We start from the raw sequence: 27618 nt of genomic DNA, 5'->3' as shown, positions 1-27618 counted from the left end.
TTACCCTATGATCCAGCAATCCCATTCTTGGGCATATATCCAGAGGGAACTCTAATTTGAAAAGACACATATACCCCGATGTTCATAGCAGCACTATATACAATAACCAAGACATGGAAACAACTTAAATGTTCATCTACTGATGACTGAATAAAGAAGTTACAGTATATTTATACAATAGAATACTACTCAGCCATAAAAAAGAATAAAATAATGCTATTTGCAGAAACATGGATGGACCTGGAGATCATCATTCTCAGTGAAGTAAGTCAGAAAGAGAAAGAAAAATACCATATGATATCACTTATATGAGGAATCTAAAAAAAGCAAAAAAAGGGGAAAAGAGGACACAAATGAACCCATCTATAAAACAGAGACAGACTGAGAGAAATAGTAAACAATCTTATGGTTACTGGGGGGAAGGGAGTAGGAAGGGATAAATTTGAGAGTTTGAGATTTGCAAATGATAACCACTATATATAAAAATAGATAAACAAATTTTTCTTCTGTATAGCATGGGGAACTGTATTCAATAAGTTGTAATAATTTTTAATGAAAAAGAATATGAAAATAAATATATGTATGTATATGGATGACTGGGACATTGTGCTGTGCACCTGAAATTGACACACTGGAACTGATTATACCTCAGTAAAAGTAAATATAAGAAAAATAAAGAAATAGAGGGCAGGCATATAAACATTAAATACCAGACAAAGTAGAAGTCAAGGTGAAATCTGAAGAGAACTTATAAATATTTTATGTTGAGAAAAGTCATAATCTACTCAGCAAACATATTGTTAGGCTTTATCAATCTATGAAATTAGCTCTGAAATAAATCATAATCATAGAAAATGGAATATAAAATTGACAAAAACATAATATTGGTAGCAAAGTTTAAACTGTCTCCCAAAAAAAGACAGCTCATGGGAAATATACTTGAAGATACAGGAATATTTAAAAATTAATATTTTGTTTAAATAGAATAGGCCCATATAATTTTGATATATATTTTATATGCATTTATATTTATATATGTATTCCAACAAAAACACCTTAAAATATATATTTAAAATATAAAAATTGATGATGAATGTAGTCATTCATACCAATCTATATTGTTGTTTTGGTATTTGGATATTGCTGACTTCATAGAATAAGCATGGCAATGTTCCTTTTGATTCTATTTTCTGCTTCAATAAATTGTGATGTATTAGTATTATTTATTATTTAAACATCTGAAAGATTAAAAATCATCTGCATATGGTGCTTTTTATCAGTCTCATGGTACTCCACACTCCGCTTCTACCAATTAATCAAATTAGCCATGTAAATGTTCATATTAGCTTATGGTTCCAGGCATTTTTGTTCCAGGTAAGTAGATCTCAGTTGCTGTATGTCTCTGGCTGTACTGTCTTTCTAGATACTGGGGTGGTAATTTGTCCAATGACCTAAATTTCCTGCTAGGTTCAAGAAAAGTCTCTGATTTAAGTCTATTATTTTCCTTCTTGTAAGGAGGAGAGTGATGGCTTCTCTGATCTTTATATGTTGGAGCTAAAATCAGAAGTCCTAATCACTATCCTTTAAAGATAAATTCACTATAATTTGCCTAACTACAAAATAAAATGGAGTGAAGTGTTGCATCCCTTCTCAAGTATCTCCATGCAAAAGTCTGAATTTTCTAAAGTGATTTAGTTAAGAAATCTGAGAGTCAACCAACTAGAGATCCACAAAAGATAATAAACATTTTAATGCAAACATTTATGGAATAATTAAAGTGTATGAGACTTATCAGATAGCTTGCTTGAAAGAATCAGATAAGGATAGATGCACAAAAATACCAAAATTTTAATTAAAGGATTTGAAGAATGGTAGGAGCACTGTGAACTCTGAAATTTAAGACGAGAATAGATGGTAAGGTGTTGGTACAAATATCCTTTTTAAGTTATATCTGTGTTTTCTTATCAAACAGTGAAGTATTTATTAATTTTCAAGAAGGAGATGTGGTTGTGAAAACTGTATTTTGAACTGTTTTTGCAGTTTTGTTTATTATGAAATAATGCCCCAACAGACATCTGCATGACCTTTAAAGAGGCATGGCAGGAGTTGGTAATAATCCACAGATTTCTCACACTAAGGTACCAACAGTAGGTCATGGTAAACCTTAGTTTTTTGGAGATACCCAAACATACAAATTTTGGCATATTTCAGTGGATACTAATTCAATCACAAGAGACTTTCATGGCTCTATTAGATGTTGAAAGTATGTGTAGTCATTTACAAGATAAACAAGTAGAATTACACTGAGTATATTTGGAGGTAGAATTAAATATAAATGATTGATCAAGTGAAAAAAGAAATACATTTTTCATGAGGCTGTTTTTCAAACTGGCTTTTCATTTTATTTTAATTAATGACAAGCGCCAAGCGTGATTTTGACTAAATTAGCAAAGCCAAAAAATATAGTAGATCAGAAAATGTCACATGTTGTCCTTTTGATTATCAGTAATTTTTATCAACAAATTCTAGTAAAAATAGTTACACTTTTGCGATTTCATATATCATAATAATACACTGATGCATTCCATAAATTGACAAATTTCAATTCAATTATTTTGAGAAAATTAAGCCCCCTTTAACTAAACATGGAAGTATATCTGCTTTTGAACTTTAATATACTAGAGAGACATTGATAACATTATGGCAATGTGTTTATCTCATAGTTTTAAATATTTAAAACCTGAGATACCTGGATTAAGATTTTTAAAGAAACATGAAAAAATAAAAACAGTAGTGTTTGGAATGAAATATTGTAGATGAATATGCCTGTCCATGTTCTTTGACACACTTATTGAGCATTGGGTATATATCTAAAAAGAATAATTCCCATTTTCTAGCATTATATGCCATAACATACAAGGAATTCTTTAACATGACTTATCAAAGTCCTCTTCTGTTGCTTAAAGTCCTTGTTAAAACTTGCTCTCACATGTTTCCATTCTAGAAATTTTGCTGTGGGTTGTGTTGTTGTGACTTTTACTTGAACTTCACTGGTGATTAGTGGGTTTGAACATCTTTTTAAATGTTTATCATCCATTAGGGATATTTTTTGTGTGTCAAGTGTCCACTCATGTTGTTTGACTTCTTCCCCCCATTTGTTGACTTTCTTCTTTGATTTGGGGAGAAAAATATTTTTGTTAGTTTCATGTATTGAAAATATTTTCTCCCAGTTTTCATTTTTACTCTTTTGATGGTCTCTTTCAATAAATCAAACATGGTATATTTATAATTTGTATTTTCTGTGTTGTGATTAAGAAATGTCTCTTTAACAAAGGTTGACAATAATATAATTTCTTCAAGAAGCTTTATATTTTTACCTTTACATTTAGATCTGAATCCAGTAAGAGTTGATTTTTGTGAATAGTGGAAGATTGGGTCCAGGTTCATTTGTTTGTTAATTTGTTTTTTATGATTATATAGTTGACCAGGTCTTTCTTTCCTTATTTCTCATTAGAGCCCACCTTGGTCATCAATTAAATGTCTATAAAAGTGTGGGTCAGTTTCTGGACTCTTTGTTAGTGCCTCCAGCAGGCAAGAGGACTCAACTGGCCCACTCCTCTGGGATTTCCTTCTCTCTCTCCATTTGCTTTACAAGTTATTGGTACCTTGCTAAATCTCTGGCATTTTCAACAAGGCTTCTTTGTTTTGGTTTTGGTTTGTTTTCCTAGCTTTTCTAGTTTTTATTAGTGAGTGTACAGATCTGAAACAAACTAATCTGCCGTGGATAGAACTGAAATTTATTTTTAATCATGAAGGAATGTTTACACTATTAAGTGCTTTACTAAATATACTGAATTGATCATCTATTTCCTCCTTTTGCACATTGTACAGACTAAATGGACAAGACCAAGCCTCTCATTTTGCTCAAGACTATCCCAATTTTAGCACCAAAAGTCTAACATCTCAAGAAACCTTGTAGGCTCGGGCAGTCAGAGACAATTGCTTAACCTGTAAATAGGGTCCTATATATTGATAGATATTCTTACATAGTATTTTCCGTCTATCCTGGGGATAAACTTTCTTTGGTCATGGAGTGTTAATTCTTTAACAATCACTTGCATTCTATTGAAACTCACTATTAAAACATAGTTTTATAAAACCTGTTTTAAAAAGGGTTTCATATTAGTTAAGATTAGGTTTGGCTACATTTAACACCTTAAATGAAAATAATCATAGATAAAAAGGAAGAAAAATTTTCCCTATGTTTTGAAATCTTAGAAGTTGTACAATCAGAGCTGGTGTCATCAGTTCTCTGAGAAGTCAGATTCTCAGTCTCTTTTTATTTTATTGTTTTGCCATAAATGTGGCCATTCCATAGCTCAACTTGTGATCAATGGTGGCTACTGGAGTAATGGCCATTAAAGCATTAAGCACAAAGAGGAAACAGGGCCTTAATCTTTCCTTTTGAGGACATTTCCTAGAATTTGTGCAAAACTGCCTCTGCTTAATTCTCCTTAGTCAGGATATAATCACATAGTCAGATCTGTTTTATGACTTATTTCGGTCGACCATGCATTTACCTAAAAATCAGCGTATACCACTAATGGAAAAGGCAAAAATATGGATTTGGTAAAAAAAATAAGAGTCTTTGAAACTTGTATTGTGAAGTAAAATGGGCTTATAATCTCACTTTCTCACACTTCCTTATTTAATTTAGGAATCAAGGGTATATATGCCTTACAAAATGGGCAGCTCTTTCATCTTTTTCTGTTTTCTGGAAAAACAATTAAGGGATTCTGTGGTCCTTTACAGTTGTTAGAAATTTTCCTCTAAGTGTTTGAGCCTTGGGATTTTTTTCAAAAAAAGATTATTTATTCATCTGCCTTTTCAATCTGGTTTTCATTTTTAATTTTAAAAAATTTGTGTGTTGCCTCAAGTATTTTCAAGCCCAATTTATTTCTTATATGAAATGTTCTTTATATGAAATCTTAAATGAAATCTTCTTCATTTAAGACTACAATCCTTCAGTTTATCTAAAAGTTTTTTTTTTCTTAAGTACTTCCCATGTCTTTATCAACTCTGGATGAATTGGGGGAGAATTTCTCTATCTATTATTTGAAATAATTTTCAGCTATATTTATTTTTAACTCAAACTGTTATTAAATTTTTTATTTTAATCACTGTACTTTTATGGCTGAATCTTTCCAATTCAACCTTTTTTAGGTCTGCTTGCTCATATATTAGATTCTCAAAGTCTTTCCTTATATTCTTTGGGCTATTCATTACATTTATATTTAATTATGCTTGAAATTATGCTTCACATAATCATTCATTCTGATGCTTTTGAAAGAAATTCTTTAGTTTTTGTTCTCTTATTTTTGTAGTATCTGTACTCTTCTGAAATATTAATTTTTTTTCCATATGAGTCACATTCCCCTAGGGTACAGCTATTTTGCCTGGAAATCTACTAAGGAGTGGGATGAAAATGGGCCTTATGTTGTCTCTTCTAATGAGTTTAATGAAGGGTAGGCATATTCTACCTTGGGAACTTCTCTCCCCACAATCTGGACTGTAAAATCTTTTTGCAAAACCAAGTAAATTTGTCTTTTGAATTAAAAACTACTTTTTTCCAAGAGTTCCCCCAACCTTTATTGTGTCTGTCTGTCAGAGTTTGTAGATGGTAGAGAGAAAAAAACTAAGTTGACTTTCAACCTACATCTACGATGACCTGCTCCCACCCCAACTGGGATCTGGCGCCATCCACTCTTGCAGATGGAATAACACCACAGAAATGTCTTCTCTGTGAAGCTTCCCTGGCTCATACTGACTCCAGGGAAATAATGATCTGCCTAGGGCAATGTGGCAAAGAGAGGAGACTACAAGTTAAAAGTTATATTTTAAAAATGGGGCTTAACCATTCTCTGCTATAAGCTACTACCTCCTCAAACTACCTTAAAATTGCCTTAAATTCCTTTCCTCTGTTTCTAAAATTTTTACATTGGATTTTTAGGTCTTGCCATTTTGTCAGATGTACTGTATCCCTCCGTTTGGATCCTGGGTAAGGAACAAATTTTATAATTTGCAATCATATTCTGTAAAAGGAAAACCAGTCTTTCATAATATACTTTTCATTTACAGTTATAGATATCTGTGTACTGAATACACATATTGTGGCATAATAGATATTTCTTACTTTATGGAACTATATATTGTATCCAGCTGGGAAGAAATTTACAGAAAATATGTCTTTATATATACATATACATTATAGATATATTTTATAGACTATACATTAGAGATAATATCATTCAATTTTTATTTTCTTTTAGTGTTTAGAACTATGAACAATAAAAAACAGGTATAAAACCATAAACATATGCTGCTTTGTTGTGTTCCTCAGTGTGTTCTCTAACTAGGTCTCTGTAGACTAAGCTATTGGTCTCTCTATTTTCTCATGCTGAAACTAAAGCTAGCACTGGTCCATCTAATTTGCAGTAGAGACAAGTCTCTGAAGCTGCCTAATTCTCTTAACTGGGAATATGAGTGCAGTGGAAGGAGTTGTATGAAATGCTTAGCTTTTGATAAGATTCTCTGAAGGTCCATTATCAGAAAAAAATGTTCTTTAGTACATTTCTTTAATCCTGGTAATTTTTTACTACTTTCTGTAGTTTGTAACTTGTCTTTTAAAAATAATCTGATAAGAAAATTAATTTAAAGATAATTAGAATTTTTCATTTCTATTTTTTTTATAGAACATTCATATTTCATATAGTGAGGGATACATATTTGAGTTTTTATTGTACAATACACTGTAATTATATATGAAATCTTATTTATTAGTAATAATCACCCATACACATATCTGATTTTTTTTAGTAACAAGTAATCAAGACTTTCTGTTCTTTTAATCTACTATTCACTGTGCATAATATGTTCAAGTAGTACCAAACTTCTATCAAAAGCCTATCAAGTTGTCTTACCAGCTGATAAGAAAGTATGTGATGGATAAATTTTTTGCACTGTTACTAATCACATTATATTTATTCTGAGTCCTTTATTATCAGCAGATATATTTTATAACTATAAATTACTTCAGTAGCTTCACTTCATTTTTGAAATTCTTTTTTCAGCTTTATTGAGGTATAGTTAAAAAATAAAATTGTAAAATACTTAAAATGTCAATGTGATGATTTGATTTAGGTATCCATTATGAAATAATTCCCCCATCACTATTACATGATTCTCCTACAAGTTGATCCTAAATCAATCTTTCATTTCTCCCGGTTCTATTCTTCAAGTGTGTTTTATTATAGAACTCTAACTTGTCTCTAAAACTATAGTTCTCTACTCATTTCTTTCATAAAATTTCTTGCCGTATAAATTTTCCAACTTATATCTTCGTAAGTGATACAGGAATTATTCTCTCTCCTGAATGGCTTCCACTTTTCTTATTCTAGTGAAAATTTAGTGAACCTAGTACAAAATGAATGTTACTTCCTTCCCTATTGAAATATTTTCAAATGCAGTCTAAGATTATGCACATTCTTGGCAACTGCATCATGTATATTCCTCCAACTTGCTTCTGACTAAAGTCCATGTTATTAGTAAGCTACTCTTAAAGCATTGAATTTCATTACATATCTGGACTTCTTTAGTATTTTGCATTTTTAGGGGGTCTTAGGAAAGCTAAGTACAGTAGTGAAAGGCCTTACTTATGTTGTTAAATGTGTGTGTTTTTAAAAATATTTATACCAAGAATTTTTTAGTCTGTTTGAATAAACTTCATGGCATCCAAAAATTAAATGACAGAAATTACAGGAAAATGCACAAATCAAAATGTAGAGTAGTGTGTATACCTCTGGGATGGAGAGAAAAAATCCTTTCAAAGTACAGGAGAGATTTTCGTGCTTTAGGTAATGTTCTTATTCTTAAACTGAGTAATGGCTTAATAAGTGTTCATTATTACTATCAAAATTAACATAATATTATATTTACTATTTAATATCTACCAAATGTTAAAGCATTTTTTTAAAAAAGATAAAATCATGATATTAATGCAAATTATAAACTTTGAAAATGTGTCAAAATTTTATTCAATTCATTAATTAAGAGAGACTCAGAAAAATGCTCAGACCAACCCAAAATGTTTCAGAAGCTATGTATTTATAGGCAACCAAATAAAGGAGTGTAATAATAAGATTTGCTGAGTAAGATGCACATTTAATTAATGGCTAGAGTATATTTACATATTATGAGCCATAATCCTTTGGTGGGTCTTTGCCCCATATGATATTGGAAAGATGTACCACTCAGATGTTTGCCTTATTTTCAAGTTTAAGAGTAGTTATTCTTTTTTATTGTTGGTGTATTCTACTCTTTTTTTTTGAAGTAGAGTCAGTTTACAATGTTGTGTCAGTTTCTGGTGTACAGCATAATAGTTTAGGGGTAGTTTTTCTTAATCATTTTAAAAGTTTTTAAAAATCAGCTTAAAACTAGTAAGTTAAAGTAACATAAAGTTTTATATTTATACAAATAAAGATTTCACTTCACTTAAAATTATCATAGAAATAACCTAAATAATCCACATATGATTAGAGATTAAGCAAGATCTTTTCTTACAATATTGCTCTTTAAGTTGTCTCTTTAATATATTTAAGATGAAAGAATATAGAGATACTAAAAGAAAAATTAGTTAAAACTATCCTTAGGATTTTTTTTCTTTTGCATGACTTTTATCTGTTCAACAGTTATTTCTTGTGGTTTACAATATGTCCTTGCACATACTATATGCACTCTGAGATCTGGGGATACCAATGGAAATGCGACAAACTAGTTCCTTTCTCTCATCACATTTACATTTTAGTGGCAGACAGTAAATGACACTTAAGTAAGCATGTCACAGCATTTCAAATAGTGATAAGTGTCATGTAAAATTAAAATTAAATAAAAAATAAAATTAGGATAATGGGAAAGAAAATATCCGAGAATGGATAGGGGAGACCATTTTAGATTAGGGAGACAGTTTAGGTCAGGAAAGCTGCTGTGATAATGAGAAAAGCCCACAGGTCATTTGAAAACTTTGCTTGCTTTTGACTGGCGTAAGTGATAAAAATACCATGTTGCAATTTAAAAATTATGTTACAAATATATATCATGTCTGACAGATAAATTGAACTCATCTAATAAACTGTTCAGTCAAATTTTCAAGCAGAAAATGCTGATGTTTCTATCCTGGTACTTGTTTCAAAGCCATTTATCAAAATTTAAAACAAAATATAAATTATGGATTCAAAATATGAGTTGTGGGGATGCCACAGATTGTAATATAAGGTTTAGATTAACAAGATTTTCAAATCAAGTTGCAAAGCAACCACTTCAATGATTGAAAAAAAAAGCTGCTAAAATCTTAAGACTGTGTTTATCTTCAGATTGTGTTAGTGTAATTGCCATTAATCTTTAGTTGTTTAAAGTGAATTTTTTTCATTTTATTCTTTTTATTGTTATTGAAGGGATAGATGGACATTTTAAATTTTTATATTTTAAACCCATCCAAATGGGCCTAATATTAAAAGTAAAATCTCTTTATCTGCCATTACCACAACTCCAGGTCACTTTTGTCCTTTTCTGTTTGTTTCTAGTCTGTCTGATAATTCAAGTCCAAACTCTAAATAATGTATTATGTGGCTCTTTCACAGTGATTTCTTAGGAATTGAATTGTGTCCCTCTCCCCAAATTCATGTGTTGAAGTTCTAATCTGCAGTATCTTAGAATGTGACCTTATTTGGAAATAGAGTTGTTATTGATGTAATGAGTTAGAATGAGGTCATACTGGAGTAAAATGGGTCCCTAATCCAACTATGACTGGCATTCTTATATAAAGGAGAAATCTGGACACAGACACTTCTCAGAGAGAGCACCACGTCAAGAATGAAGTCGTGCTTCCACAAGCCAAGCATTACCAGAACTTAGGAGACTGGCCTGGAACAGACCCTTTCCTAGTTCCTTCAGGGAAAATGTAGCCCTGCCAACAACTTGACCTTGGACTTCTAATCTATACAATTATAAGACAACACATTTCTGATGTTAAGTCATTCAGTTTTTATGATACTTTGTTACAACAGCCTAGTAAACTAATTTATGATTTGTCCTATTTATTGATTTCTTATTAATATGCTGGGCACATCTAAGTTCTTTAAATGTGTTATATCATTTAATACTCACCATAGGCTGAATAGGTACCTACTACTATTAACCCCATTATGTAAAGAACACAAGAGGCATCTTTCAAAGCTTATAGTCGGTATGACTTCACAGTTGCTTGCTTAACTGTGCCAACATGATGCTGATTTCTTAATTCATATAAGGACTCAGATAATTCTAATTAACTTTCCATTAAAAAGGCTGTGAGATTTAGTTCAGTTAAAATAATCTCTCTTCCCATAATCTCCAATATTACTTAATTTTCAATTTTTATTTTTTATTGGTTAGCTTTATTTTTAAATACTGTATTTAGACCTCTATTTCCTAATCATTCAACTTCAGACATTATTTCTTATCTACTCAGTATATAAAATTAAGAAAGTAGCAACACTGTAAATTGACTATACTTCAATTAAAAACAAAAAAAAGAAAAAAAGAAAGTAGCACCTCTACACTTCCCTCAAACTCTCCTTCCTCTTTATATCTCCTAATCTGTCTGCTCCCCCATTACGTTTACATAGTCAAGGCAGTTATACGCAGTAAGTTTGACCAAGTCTTCCCAGTTTCAGAGATTATTCCCTAGTGCATAAACATTTTCGCTAAACCAAGTAATCTGATTTAATCATGAAGAATGAAATTTCATTATATGTCACTAAGCATACTGTTTCAAATTTCAAAGTCAGATGCAATATATTTTCTTATACTTTTTCAACCAATCAAAATGTTTTAATTTACTTCATTTAAAAATGTTCACTTTCTTATACATATTTTCTGCTGAACCCTTCTTTCACCAGAATTTCCTACTTATTTCCTATCATCTTGTTATTAAAGGAAAAAAAGAATAAATTACTAACATCTTTATTTGATAAAACAAGTAAGTCTCTACTGACTTACTTAAGTGGGTATATGGCTCTTGTCCTGGGATCTCTTTTCAATGCTCATCTGGGCTATTCTTTAATTCTAATATTTTTAACTCGTTTTAGCTCTTTTTCTTCCAGTCATATTTCATTACTTAAGAAATGTATCTGATTCTTTCCACGTTGTCAATTTTAAAATTTTAATCCTTATTATCAATGGGGCATAGGATTTTAGGTGGCAAATTGTTTTTCCTGTTTTTGAGAACTATATAGGCATTACTTTTTTCTAAAATTACTAATGAAAAGCCTTATCAAAGCCTATAGGCATTTTTCCTTAGTTGAGGTTTCCTCAATGCAGCCTTTGAGGCAAGAATTTGACCCCAAATAGTTGAGTTCAGATAACCTAAAAAACACCTGAAGGGTAAGGAGTAAGTTATGCCAAGAAGGGAAGGCAGCGGAGGCCCTGCTATCAAGCGAGTTACCACTGTGTGTAACTGAAGCCCAATCCCACAGAAGATGCCTAGGATTCAGTGTAGATGATGTTCCTCAAAGTGATTCCAAAGTGAGGGCTGAAGGACTAAGGAGTTGATGCTTCAATTTCTGCTAGGCATTGAATGTGGAATTCACTGGTTGTGGAACTGGGCACAAATGAGCTGAGAAAATTCTAAGGCAAAGAGAGCCAGGTGTTGGCCACTGGAAGTTGGGCATGAGGCAATGTATGGCGGTGGCAGGGGTGAGAACACAGAACGTGGTCTCCAGATGTGTGTGCTACACTGTATGTGTATAAACACTGTCAGCTTGTAGCTGTCTTCCCATTCACTCTCGAAGACTTCATGATTTTATCTCTATTCTCTGAATCCCCCAATTTTAGGAGAATGTGTGTCATTCAGTCTGTTGACATTTGACAGGGCCTTTAAAATAAAGTACAAGCCTTTCTTTAGCTTTGTGAAAATGTACTCTATTATTATTTTGATTATTTCCTTTATTCGACTAATATATTTTTCTTTTTCAGAGATTTCTATTAGACAGGTATTGGTAGCTGTCCTACGTTTTATTTTCCCATACACATACTGATTTTTTTCTAGACAATTCTGTTTTTATTTCCCATGACCTCTTTTTCTTGCTTCCTGCTTCTTTTCATAGCAAGCTTTTAGGTTTTATGGATTCATTTTTCATTCCCTTTTATTTATAGAAGGAATATATTCTGAAGATATTTTAGAAGCATTTTCTGATTTACTTGTTCCCATCTTGGACTTTGTTCTCAAATTAGTCAAAGTATCATTGAATAGACTTTTTGTTATTGTATTATCTCCTTCTAGGGAAGTATCTTTCTTACTTAAAATTTAGGGAGCAGATTCCCATCTCTCAGCAGCCACTCTGACTTTTAGTATATGTTTCAAGTACTTGTCAGGTATGTGTTACTGCACAGACTTTATCATTGTAGGTTTTTCTTTCATTTGATATAAATATTCATCCTCTCTTCTTCATTATTTGAACACTGTAGTTGGACTCTAGGGAAGCATGTGGAGTAGTTCCCAAATTTTTACCCAGATTAATTCAGCTTAAAGTTAATCCATATAAAAATATAAACAAACCTCTTTCTGTTAGTAGATTTCCAGTATAACAGTTTCTTACAAGTTATTAAAATTTGTAGTTTCAAACATGTTTTCTAATTATAAAAGTGCTATGTATTCCTTTTCAAAATATTTCAAAATACAGAAATATATAAATAAGAGTGCAAGAATATCAGTCTCACACCTCAGATGTAACAATTGCTTTATGTATTTTATTTATATATATTTAGAATTTTACTAGTGTAATCCTCATAGTATTTTAATGTATATTCTTTTTATTACTGTAATCTGTGATGAATGATAAGGAAATTAACACATTAATTCCCTAATTTTTTTCTTCACATCACCAATTATCTATCTTAATAAAAAATTTATGCTTTTAGTGCTAGAGTTTAAAATAAAATATTTCCTGCATTATTTATTTACCCCTTAAAGGTATTTTGATATTCACATTGCATCTGGTATCCATCTTATTAATGATTTAGGAAATTCTGAATTAACTGGTGTACTGATCACCACCAATATGTTTAGCAAAGCAATTCTTATTTTCTAATTAAGTATTTTGATTATTTCACTCTGTCAGTTGGATTACACCTTTAAGTAATTTTTTTTCAAGAACAATGTATGAGTCACACATCTTCAAATTATTTAAAACTCTCCTTTATGTTTACAGTTGAAAATGATATGCTAGGTCTAAATATTTTCCAAAGAACTTTCTAGCTTTTTCAATATTTATACTGCAAAAATGTCTGGTTCTACTTTTGTTTTCTTACTTTTCTTTAATTAGGTAACTTTTTTTTTTGTTTCCTATGTTTATAGATATTTTCTCTTTTTTCTGGCAGCTCAATTTATTTAATAAATATGTCTATATAGATGTCATTTTCAGTAACTTTTACCTGGAATATGTGTCTGTTGTAGACTTAATTCTATCACTGTGGTAAAACAATTGAAGACCATGGTTCAAACTCTTGGAAATGTTTGTAGAAATACTGCAGAGAGACCACATAACAGAGCAACCAATTGTAACAAATCCAAGATTTAAGCTAAATATCTAGATCATTTCTTCTGAATGTAAAAATCTGCACCCAAACTATTTATTTCAAGGAAAAATCAATTGCATTATACATAATTTTGAGATCCTCTTCACTCATGTTTTAAAAAAGAATAACGAAATAGATTGAGCTGGAATGATTTAAAGACCACAGCAATTTTACAATATATATATATTAAGGGAATACTATTTAGCTTAATTTAAAATTTTAATATTTTCTATCAGGTTCCAAGACCTTAACATACATTCTATTTCAAATTATTTTACTTCAAATTTAAATTTAGTATGTTACTTGGCACTAACATCATTATTCCTAGTTTCTTAACTATTTCTCAAATTATACTGTTGTGGTAATGGTGATTATAAGGAGAAAAAAGACAATGAAATAACCAAAGATTAAAAAGTCTGAATATTAATGTTAAACAGAGGTAAAATATTTTAAAATACCTCTAAGGTAACAAATATGAAGAATGGAAATTATAGTCCCTCTAAAACAAACAGATTCTTAGGAAAGAATTGCCATTGTTTTTACAGGCAATTCAAGTGTAAAGAGAGAAACATGTTATTTATAAATAGGTTCAATTTGAGATATTTTCTTCTATGTTTCTTTGTGATGTGGGATTGTAGTTTAAGTAAGAAGTTTGAATTGAATTTGTAAACATTGTGGCTTTTCTGTATAAAGACTATTCAGTAGGGAATAATTAGAGGAGAGTCTACAGTTGAAACAACAAAAACTTGTTCACACATGGGGACTGAGTGGAGACACCAAAGAGCACAGATCAGAGTGTTTTAATAAGTTTAAGAAATATAAATAGTATTCTTCAAAAAATTCTCTGAAGGAGGCATGTAAGGAGTCTTTGGAGATGTAACAGAGAACCAAGGGATTGCTTTGGCATGAAAACCAAAGAGGGGTGGAAATTTAAAAGACATGCTAAAATATCAAACGTGACTGAAAGGAGAAAAGGGAGAACTAAATCCTAATAAATAATGATTTGAATAAGAGGTGTATTATAATTGCATTAATTAAGTTTTAATCAAGTAATACAAGAGAAGCCAAACTGCATAGAGTCCAAAGAAAATTGTAGTAAGAAAATATAGAAATAGTAGGTGCAATTCTCACTGGAAAACATGGATAGATTAGAATATAAGATATATAAGAAGAATCATAAAAAGGTTGGTAACCCTAGTCTTAATTACATTAAGATGTTACATTAACAAGAAAAAATAAATGACAAAATAATAATTCTATCTTGATAATCAATTTTTACACAAAATATTTCACAAATATTTTCACAGAAACTATGTCATTTACATCTTACTGTACAATTTTTTTAGATCATAATGCATGTAACCTATGACTACTGTACCAATTGGATACACACATGTAATGATTAATAAAGTTTTATGAATTTTTTCCTAGTATGATTCCATAAGGACCTTGAAGAAGGAAATGATGAATAAAGTTACACTGCAGAAAAAAAAATTGTTTGGTTCATGTTAAATAGTCATTTAATAACAAAATCTACAAGACTCCAAGAAGCCAGCACAGTTTATATATGTTTGAAATTGATTTCCTGTTGACTTGTCTTAAATCTAACCTAAAGCTGTGGGTGCTGTGCATAAAATCATCATTAATACTGCCTCAATTTTAATAGCATCTAAGTTTCCTTGGAACGCAAGGTTGAAAGAGTTGATCAAACAGAATAAAACACTCGTGAGATAGTAATCATATTTGACTTCTTCAAACATAAAATTTTTTCTTAAATTTTAATTATTTCATGTGCCACATGCACTAATAAAATTATGAAAGTAAAGAATTTGGGTCAAAGTGTATCTGTTTAGACGACCAACTGTTACTCTGAAAACTAGGATTAATTAGTCAGTGATATACAACTTCAGACAACAGTTCTCTGGTAGGCCTTTGACATGCATAGAGACAGCAGAAGGAATTTCCAATTGTCCTACAAAGTTCAAAATGGATACTTGTTTGTCAGAACATGGACTATAGGAAAACCACAAGGCTCTACTCCTGGCACATGGCAGGTGATAAGCTATTCAAATTCTTCATTATAACAATTTGGGTTTCTATAAACAACTATGAATTGAGCCTGTAAATTTAGCCCTCATCTGTAACAGCAGGGCTGCTATGAGGTTACATAATAAAATTGGCGGCTGTTAGCTTGGCTGCCAGAAGAAATGTCTGAATTAGAGTTACATTTGAGCAACTTACTTTCAATGGAGCTACTACCAGCAAATTTCTTTGAAGATTCTATATTTTATCCAATAAAGTAGTTTCAACAAATCTTTTGAATCTCAAACATATTAGTAAGCTAGATAAGTGTTTTTCTACTTATTTTGAATTAGTCATTTCCAAATGTATCTATAGGCAATGAGAAAGGAAAATTTTGTTAGAGTGAACAAAATTCATATACATAATTGTAAAGGGATAAAATTGTTTCAGTAGATTCAGTCGTTGTTTTAATTGATTGCTTAAAAATTTTTAAAACATAGAAATAAGTCAGACTTAAAAAGTCCTTTTTATGAGAAAATTGTGAAAAGCATTGAATTATTCACATTTTTAACACAGGCAACATGCTAGATTCACATTAAGAGAGGATAAAATTAGGTAATTCATTGCATGCATTGTCATTTTTAAATTTGTATGCTCTTGTATCCTATGTTTTAGAAGAACATATTTTTGTGGATTTAAAACATTTTATTAATTGCATTATGTTTATCAAAAATTCCAGCTGCAAAAATTATACAATTTATCCACATATCTTTTTGGCAGTCATGTTAGGTAGTGATGGCTTAATATCATAATATATATTAAAAAATGAGAAGCCCATTCCAAAATCTGTCATTTCTTTTTTTTTTTTTTTTTGCTTGATTAATTTTGTTGCAGCTATTGGGTGGAAAGAAGGTGTTTTTTTTTTCACATTTTTTCTCTGTGATTTATCATAACATTTTTTGTATATTTCCCTGTGCTATACAGTGTAATCTTGTTTATCTCTTCTACAATTTTGAAATCCCAGTCTATCCCTTCCCACCCTCTACCCCCCTGGTAACCACAGGTCTGTATTCTCTGTCCATGAGTCTATTTCTAATAAATGTAATGAATGAACGTAGAAAATAAGATTGTTTTTCTGGGTAATGTTTCCCAAAGCATGAACTAAACTTCTATATAGATAATTATCTGAACAGAAATTTAAACGAGGAAAAGCATAATTCCATTTCACATGTATACAATATATAATATATTTACACATAGATATACCTACACTGCACAACCTATATGTATACTTAATATAAAGGAAGACAAAATTCCTTTTAGAAGGAATTTGATTCTGAGTATAAGAATAGAAATTCTGAAAAAAGGCAATTTTGGAAGAAGTAATTTATCTAGATTTACATCTTAATAATAAGACTGATGGCTAATTATTCTATTCACTGGAACTGAATGAGGAAAGCTCACTCTTTTTCACTCCTGGCACTTTAAAATGTTAGCACACATACACACATAGAGGCAGGGTTCTTTGGTTTTAAAAGCTGTTTGGATGTTTATTATCATTTTCTTCATCTGGCTTCTTCCAAAAGTGCTGATATCTACAGCTTGAAAATTATGGGTTAAGTAGGAATGGTTCTTTCTTTGTGACTTTCTTTTAGATTAAAATTGGAAATCACAGTTCTAATCCCCCTTTTTTCTCTGATTCTTAACTGTAATAACTATTAGTCATAAATGTCAGTTTCACATGGAACTAAATTTATTTAAAATATAGTATATTCAAAAGCGAAAGTGTCTTCTTTGTTCTTTCCCACAACCTGAACAATGATAGAATCAGAGGCACCTTGTTGTTCCTTTTAATAATATTAAACTTCAGCCTTCTTACACATGTCATTGAATAAGCCCGCATTCAGTCTAAAATTCTCTTCAAAACATGCATTTTCCTTCCTACTGTTCTTTTAATTTTGCACATTATAAGCTTAATTCTCCAATCCACAGGTTTACACAGAGGGTGGGGAAAATCACAATTCTCACCCCTGTAGGAGTACTGCCTTTCCTGCAAGCTTTTTCTACCCCTCAAGACCCAGGAGATGTTGAGGACATGGTGTGTGTCTACTGACAGAGCGATCAACTCCAAGTCTGTGCTCCATCACACCTTAGTGCTTCCAATATACAGACTGTGTGTGTATGTGATTGTGTGCACAAAATGTTGTGATGTTGTGCCAGCAGACAATGGCTCAATAACTGATACATCAGTGTAGGTGGAATTTATAGCTTGTAACAGGGAACTTGAAATGGTTTTGATGCGGACATAAGGTTTTTCACCCCATGCAGTTAGTTGTGATGGCTCCCCATGGAGGTGACAAGGGAAACAGGACAGTAAATGGAGTATGAACTTTTGTGTGCAGTCTTATTCTGTTGCATAGTCTTTCACTGAAGTCAGTATAACATCAGGACAAAGCTAACTCACCTTAAGCATTGCATTATATTGAAAAATTAGCAAAAACAGGGCTTAAAATCAGAAATAGCAGTGAAACCCAGTGCTCCAAATATGTGTAAATTAAGAATGTATCTATAAAATTTAACACTGTATCTGTAAAGTATTTCAGTACACCAGGTCTGGATGAAGTTATTTTCTAAAGTTAATTCTGAATTGCTTCTCGGCCTTTTGGCTAAGATCAAATGTAAAGTTAATTCTGGAGTCTGACCATTTATTAGACATACTGCATGAGAAAATGGGATAATAATTACTATAGAAAGTCTTGCATTAGGACCTGAAGATTTTGAGAGTGACAATATATAGGTGTTTCAATGATTAATCAAAATAGAAGAAATAAAGGGAAACAGAGATGTAAAATTATTACCAAGTTTCTGTATATTCTTTCAGCAGGTAATGGGAATATGGAGAATAGTTAGATATTTCTTCTGAAACATTCTTGTTTACCTTTACTTCAAGCTTCCAAAAAAAATGGAGAGGGAAATGATTAGCTTCATTCATAAGAAAATATAAACACTTGATTAGTGGTTTTAAAATTTTTTCGCTACAAATTGAACCCATTTGTGTTAGTGTGATGCCCACATCTGTGAAGTGTACAAACATCTGTGAAGTGCTATAATTGTTTTCAGTAATAGATTCTTCAGAGCTAACATCTGGTGCTACATAATCTCAGAATATCTGATGCTTCTGTCCAGATGAGGAACTCATATTCTAGTCCTACACCCCAATTTTCCCCATCACTATAAGGCTGAATCTTGTTGTTAGATCAGACAGATTTTTCATCTCTAAATTTCTTCAACTTTCTTACTATATTCAGGAACACTGGTGGACATTGATCCTCAATTTTAATTTCCCAAGTACCTATACAATTCTTAGGCAAGGAATAGTTTCAAATCATAGGTCTATCATAATGAATGGATAGGGAACACTTATGAAAGTTATAACATTGTGTTCAGGCATAGTGGGCCATATATGTGGATGTCCAGTATCAGAGAAGCAAAGGGAGGACTAGGAGCAAACTGGGTAAGTGCATGACATTGGTGCTGTCAGCATGTTTCTCATTTGTACTGTTGTTGAAAGAGTATGGGTCCTGAGACAGGAAAACTTGATTCAGAATGATTATCATTTTCTTAAATGTGATTTTGATTCAGTTTAATTCCTTGAGCCCTATTTTCCTACAATGGGAATAGTTTTTTATAACTGCAAAATCTGTGCCAATGTTCAGTAAGGGTCAGTTCTTTTGCCTTCTTTCATCCCCAGTTACAGATGTAAGTATCAAAATATAAGAAAGAAAAAAAAATGCCATATTTGTCTCCCAAGACAATAGAAATAAAAGCAAAAATAAGCAAATAGGACCTAATTAAACTTAACCAGATTTTGCACAGCAAAGGAAACCATAAACAAAACAAAAAGACAACCTACAGACTGGGAGAAAATATTTGCAAATGATGCAACTTACAAGGGCTCAATTTCCAGAATATATAAACAACTCATACAACTTTTAATAACAACAACAACCAAAAAAACCAAATAATGAAATCCAAAAATGGGCAGAAGACCTAAACAGACATTTCTCCAATGAAGACATATAAATAGCCAAAAGGCACATGAAAAGATGCTCAATATTGCTAATTATCAGGAAATGCAAATCAAAGCTACAATGAGGTATCACCTCACACCAGTCAGAATGGCCATCATTAAAAAGTCCACTAATGATAAATGCTGGAGAGGGTCTGAAGAAAAGGGAACCCTCCTACACTGCTGGTGGGAATGTAATTTGGTGCAGCCATTATGGAAAATGGTATGGGGATGCCTTAAAAAACTAAAAATAAACTTACCATATGATCTAGCAATCTCACTCCTAGGCATATATCCTGAGAGAACTCTAATTTGAACAGATACATGCACTCCAATGTTCACAGCAGCACCGTTTACAACAGTCCAAACACAGAAGCAATCCAAATGTTCACCTACAGATGACTGGATGAAGAAGTTGTGGTATATATACAAAGGAATACTACTCAGTCATAAATAAGAATGAAATAATGCCATTTGCAGTAACATGGATGGATCCAGAAATTATCACACTAAGTGAAGTAAGTCAGAGAGAGACAAATATGTAATATCACTTATTTGTGGAATCTAAAAAAATGACACAAATGAATATAAGTTACAAAACAGAAACAGACTCACGGACAGAAAATAAACTTACAGTTACCAAAGGGGAAAGGTGGAGGGGGATAAACTGGGCATTTGGGATTTGCAGATACTACTTACTATACATAAATTAGATAAGCAACAAGGTCTTACTGTATAGTACATGGCACTATTCAATATCTTGCAATAATCTATAACCAAAAAGAATATGAAAATAACATATATATATATATATATATAACTGAATCACTATGCTGTACACCAGAAACTAACATAACATTTTAAATCAACTATCTTTAATTAAAAAAAGTTATATTTATATAATTTCAATATCATCAATATTTTTAAAAACACTTTATAATGTGACTACTGTCAGGAACATGTTAATATGTAGTGTATAGGAAAATATTAGTTTTTAATGTAGTTATTAATAACCAATATAGAAGACATTTACAAAAAGATAAGCAAATGAATCAGTAGTGCATTTCCTTAAAGACTTAAAGATCTTCTCACCTTGGGAAGAATATTTACACGTCTGGCATTTGTTACTAATTCCAAAAGATATATACATTTTTAATGTATTTATTTATTTTGTTTTTTGGGGGGAGGTAATTAGCATTATTTATTTATTTACTTATTTACTTACTTACTTTTTAAATTTTTATTTATTTATCTATTTATTTATCTATTTATTTATTTATTTATTTATTTTCAGAGGACGTACTGGGGATTGAACCCAGGACCTCATGCATGCTAAGCATGTGCTCTACCACTTGAGCTACACCCTCCCCGCTAATTACAAAATACTTTTAATATCTGCAGTTGTCACTAGCCAGATTTATTAAAGGTAAAATAGCATTAGGAAAGTACTTTAAGCTCTTTTGAAATAAATATGAATGAAAACAGCAACTACAATAATTACTAGAATTGTGTCTCTTTGTAGACATAAAATACTAAAGAATTAATAGCTAACACTGTTTGCTTCTCTACTGCAAATCTGCTCATTTTCACTTTTTTTTATCCATAGTGTAGTTCTTAGGTGGAGAGGCAACATGTTTGCTGTATTGAGAACAGTGGGGCTTCATTACAACTGATTGGAGAAAAATAGTAATTTAATTAATCTGAATTTGAATCCATTCTTCCATTCTGGTCAACTTAATTTCAGTTTCAATTCATTTTTACACTAGACTGCATTCTTGACTAACTCTTCTTTTTAGGACTTATGGGTATTTTAAATTTCAGATATGGTTTTATAGCTTTACATTTTGATATTACAAACCCAACTTGTATCCATGATAGATAATAGAAATGCTCATTTGAAGAAGCTTGTTTAGATTTTATAAAACTGTTCTGTGGACATTATTTAAATTTTGTTTAATATAATTTATATAAAAAGTCATAACATAAATTATTCCCAGTGATTGGAATTGAAGGTTTTATTTTTCCTCCTAAAAATGGACTTGCACTTAGACCATTGCAGTCAATTATTCACTAAATTCACACTTCGAATTTTTTGACACAAAGTTGAACAGGATAGTCTTAAACTTCAGTAATATATTTAGCCTAAGTTTTCATCACAAAAAAGCTCGCCCTACTCCCATTCATTACTTGTGTCCAATTACGTTTTATGCTATCAGAGTGTATGTATTTTAAGTCATCTAAAATATGCATTGAAGTATCCAAATTATAAATCAAAAATAAAGTAAATTATATTTGTAAACAGGAACTTGCTAATAGAACTTATTTTTTCTGAATGACCAAAAAAAAAAAAAAGATTACTAAGTGTAGCAATAGCATCTAATTATTTCACGGATGATTCAGGTGAAACATGGCCAAAAACGTGGAGTTTTTGAGACTTACAACAGATTACTGAGGATAGTTGGGAATTCTTTTTACAGACTGTAGATGAAGTAGCAACACTCTGAAAGCCTGGCCTATTCACGGCAACAATTTTGGAAAATGTGGTTTAATAATGACACACTTTGGTCATTCTCTTGCTGAGAATCAAATGGGTACTGCCCTTCAGAGCAATATAACTATTGTAGTACTGTGAAAGCTTTCCAAGTCTGACCATCTGTGCCTCTAAACTTGTCCTAAAGATGTCAACAGCCTCACTGAAAAGCTGTAATACCTTTTTTCTTTATAATTGCCTTGGCTATGAATAAGGACTTTCATCCTTTGTGGATAGAGTTTGAAAGACTACATCTGGAACATAAATAATCTAAAACCAATAGTTTTGCAGAAATAGCTTCTAGAAAATGTAAGGAATAGGACAAAACTGTGACTGCAATTTTACATACGAAGAAATAACTGGAAGAAATTATTCACTCGAGCATGTGTAAATGAACCATACTCTCAATCTAGAAATAAGAGAGAGTTCTTTATTCTTTGAAAATTAACAGGAGACACCTTCTCCCTTTTTAACAACTTCATTTCTGCCAGTAAAGTATAGAATTATATTTACCATCTTCCTTCAGGTAACAATATTTAATCTCTTTCTTCAAAGATGTATGTGAGTGTGACTTTTACTAAAGTATCTGCTGCAGAAGCCAGAGATTTCTCAGAAATTATCTCATAAAATTACTGTTCTGTCCTTCACTATTTAAATTAGGCATTGAAATTAGATTGGTCTTTTATAAATACTCATTAGTGGTCTAATTCTTTCTCTAGTGGTAGTCTTCACAGCTGGAGACAGAACTGTCATAGTACTGTAAAGGAAAAGCCCAGCTGGGCTAACAAGCTAAGTCACAAATCTAAGTGCAACAAGTGTCGGATTACTGATCTGAGTTCTGCTGGGCTAACTCATAAATCTGAAGTTTAGTGTCAGTCTATTGGGCTAACGAGCTCAGTCACAAATCTAAGTGTGATAAGTGTCGGTTTACTGATATAAGTTCTGCCGGGCTAACTTGTAAATCTAAAGTTTAGTGTCAGTTTACTGGGCTAACAAGCTAACTCGTAAATCCAAGCTCAACAAGTGTCAGTAACGTGATCTGTTCCAAATTGATAAGCTCCAGTGTACTGATTCCTTGCTTTTTGTTGTTTGAACCTTATTGGCTAATAGCCCCATACTTGTAATTAACCCTATAAAACCTCATGTGCACGTCTTGGAGGTGCTCAGAGCTTCGGAGCAGAAGCCCCTCTGAGCCCGCCGGCATAATAAATCTGAGTGTTCCAGCCCTCCGAGTGGTGCTTGTTTCTTGGCTGGCCTGTCATTTCCATAACAGTACACATATTCAAATTCTAAAAGGAATTGTTCATATTCTTTTGAGAGAATAAAAAATCATCTCCTCTTCCTTCTTCGTCTTAATTCATTTTCTCTTTTGGTTCATGAAGGGGACACAATTAGGTGAGGTGTCATGGGGGAGAGGCCATGGAGACAATGGGAAAGACAGTCTCATTAATTGAAATTGTATTTCCTGCTTGTTAATTATCTGGATGCTGTTGCTACCTGATTTGAGATAAGTAACTTCTAAAAATGTTGAGATTTCTTTGTAACATATTATTAACATAAAGTTTAAATTTTAATTGGATTTTTGGTAAGTGGCCTTTATTACTCCTGGCAGAGACATGACATACAATAACTAAATAATACCATTGGAGTCAAAGGGATTCCAAATGTCAGGATGGTAATGAGAATGGTTCAGACTATGCTTCAAATTTTCAAAATCAAAACAGAAAAACCAACCAGGCACAGTTTACTCAGCAATGAAAATGAGTCTCCTGCCCTCCAACCCACTACCCAGGCATGTATGAAGAAGAAATACAAGAATAAAATATTGAGCCTTGTGTGCTTAAATGCTGTAATATAATGAAGAATCATAGGACCTACTGCTATGCTTTTGAATTCAAATTTGATTAGATGTTCTTGGAGGTAAGGGAAAATATCATATCTAAGTTATATAAAAATATGTCCCGATTCTGCATGGCAACTAGGTTTGATACAATCTCTGATGTCAGAACCTACTCCACAAAAACAGTTGGCTATTGCAACTACCCTAAACTTGGAATGATGCACTGAATGAGAGTGTGATAGCATGCAGAAAGAAGTATCATTTGTACCTTCTCAGGAAAGAAGTAATGTGACTGCTACAGGATACATATTGTTTGGAAAGTTTAACTTTTTTCCTAAAAAAATTCTAACTTTCCCTTATTTAAGAAGTTAGCTCTCTCTATATTTAATTTCCTCCGGTAAGTGTAGGGCAGATCAAAAAGTGAAAAAAAAAGCAAGTCTTCCTAGTTTTTGCTTTCCAGATGTTTAAGCTGTTGGAGAGGACTTAGTAAGTTTGGAAAATAAGTAAAAATAAAGAGCATGTACGTAGGCATCAAAATAGTCAATTTCCAGCCTTGCCTTTGACCAAGATCTTATCCTTGACTTAAGAGAGACAAGCTGATAAGGACGACACATTTTTTTCTCAATACCACTGCCGCTTGTGTGGAGACCTACAGGGCAAAGTATTTGACTTTGTTATTTGACCTGCGAGTTAAAAACTCTAGGCTATACAGTAATATGTTTAATATATATTTTAACTAGAATGTTGTAGAGGGCTAAGTCTGCTGTTCTGTTGAAAAATATACTGAGTATAGCCTTATATTTTATCAGAGTAAATTCTGCATCAGAAGGGTCTTGGCTTTGAAGACTTTCTCTGATTAAGCTATGTGATCATTGATTTCTTCCTTTCACAATTAGAAACCCAAGTCAGCATGCTATAAACTATTTCCCACTGTAGTGGCCATATCCTAGCAAATTATAAATATCACTGTAGCTTGTAACCATTCCTTTGTATGCAAATCTATCTCCATCAAAACATTTACATTGCTTCAGCATTTCTCAAATCAAAGCTACTATTGGATTATGTATTACTATAGCATATGTATTTATATGTACTGGACTATGTAGAAATCTATGCTTAGAATATAGATAAGCATACTTAAACATGAATACACACATATTTCACTTATGCACATTATGTATGACTGGGTAAACAAATCATCAAAAAAATCTTTAGAATGCACTCTTTCCATTTTAAAATAGGAGATGCTTACTAATTTTATTGATTATTGACTCAGATTTGAGGGAAATTATTTTTAACATGCAGTAATTAAAATTTCACTAGGCATTTGTAAATTGCAAGCAATATCTTATTATCTACAAACTTTCTCTTTCATTCTGTAATACACATATTCAAAGGGTTCTATCTTTATTAAAATGCCTAAGTTATACATATTTCAGTCATATTTCTCTTTTATTATAGTATATAAAATATATCTAATTAGATACAATGCTTTTGATTATTTAAACTTTATTTTTTTCCTCCTCAGTTTTAACCTGGGGGCCACTTGTGAACCTTCATTTGAGCTTACTTTCTCTTGCCAGTGATTATGGATGCACACTAACATTTTACTATGCTACAGATCAATACGTCTGGCTCCACAAATTATATCGCCAATATTTGTTTCTATGAGTTATAAAGCATATGATTAGTTTTTCACACTCTAATCATAAAATAGAAATGAAAATTTAAAATATTCCAGATGAAAAAATCAAAACTGCAAGACATAAATAGGTATTTAGATTATATACTGATAATTAAGTGCATGAACATTTGAGAGTCAAAATAAAGATACACAACTCCACTTATTAGCTCTTTTAGAATTAAGTCATAGGATATACACTTGCCAAGGAGTTTTTACCACCTAAGTTTGATGATTTCTAGTATACTATTAATTTAACATCTAAATTACTGGTATATAATTTGAATTTCCAAATGGCTGAAACCTGAGCAGATTGCAGCTGTTCCAGTTGTTAAGTATCTCAGTGACAAAGCTTGTGAGTCATGTGACAGAAGGAAAGATGAGAAGTAACGCTAGTCCATTAAGCCACAGAGTGAATTACAAATTAGTCAGCAAATTCAAGGGTTCAGAAACTATCAAAAATAATTTCAAAAGTCCAAAATTTGGAAATTCAGTGAAACAGAGATAAGAAGCTTGGACTTTAGTGAAAAACATCTGATTGAGATTTATAAGAGTAAGGCCAGAGGCATTTTATTTTAAGCAGGTGGTAAGATTCTTCCAAAAATTTTTGTTGGTCGTCATATTTTGTATGTAGTGTTTTGAGTTCATAGAAAAGAGCTTGGGAAGATATATATAAGGTACCTCAATATTTTTCAAATCCACTTATCATAAAGTTAGTACTTCTACATGTGCAATTATTTTCTTAAAACTATATTTCAAGCATTTAAATTGTTTCAGAGCATATTCATTCTACCAAAGAAGATATGATTAACTTAGAAATAAGTACAAAAACCTTGCTTTGCCCAAAGTTATTAAAATAGAAATACATCTGTGTGTACGTATGCATGCATAGTATATACTCACAAACTAGGTATAGTATTTACATAGTGATTCAAGGGCCATGAATAGCAAGGCATTCTTGAAGTAAAGGTGAGACTGACAGTGAGTTTCTTGTCTCATTTCCAGTCCTAGAAGGAAGTTTTCAGCACTTTACTATTAAGTATGCTATTTGCTTTTTTTTTTTGTAGGTATCATTTATCCGACTGAACACCTTACAAGATATCAAGAATTATTACAAATTAGAGTAATAAATAGCATAATATTGGCAGAAGAATATGCAAATAAGGCCCAGGAATATACAGAAAGTTCATTCACCAATAGAGACTAGTGGAGAAAATATGAGCTTTTCAATAAGAAGTTCTGGGCCAAATGAATAGTCCAATGGAGGAATAAATAAATCTTAACCCAGTAATTCATACTGTAAAAATATGAATTAGGTAGATTGTGGATTTAAATGTAAAAATGTAAAACAAAGCTTCAAGAAGTCAGCACAGGAGAATGGCCTCATGACCACTATATAAACAAGGATTTCTTTATATGACATAAAAGCCCTGACAATAATAACAAGCTTTATAAACAATAAACCCAATACCTTAAAAATTACAAAGTTTTGTTCATCAAAAATACCATTAAAAAGTGAAAAATAAACATCAAGTGAGAGAATTTATTTCAACGTTTACACTAATTACTTGTTTCCAGAATATTCAAGAACTCAAACAAGCCATTAAGTAAAAGAGCACCTAGTAGAACAAAGAGCAAGAGATGTGAGAAAACACATTATATCAAAGTATATCAATGGCAACCAACTATACAAAAAATTGCTCAACCTTATTAGTAATCAGGGACACACAATTAAAAGCACAAAGAGATACTAATACCAACTCCCCAAAATGGCAAAATCAAATCAAAACAAAACAAAATAAATC

Source organism: Vicugna pacos, chromosome 2 (assembly GCF_048564905.1).
Source record: "Vicugna pacos chromosome 2, VicPac4, whole genome shotgun sequence".
Classification (NCBI taxonomy): domain Eukaryota; kingdom Metazoa; phylum Chordata; class Mammalia; order Artiodactyla; family Camelidae; genus Vicugna; species Vicugna pacos.
This window is presented reverse-complemented; position numbering follows the sequence as displayed.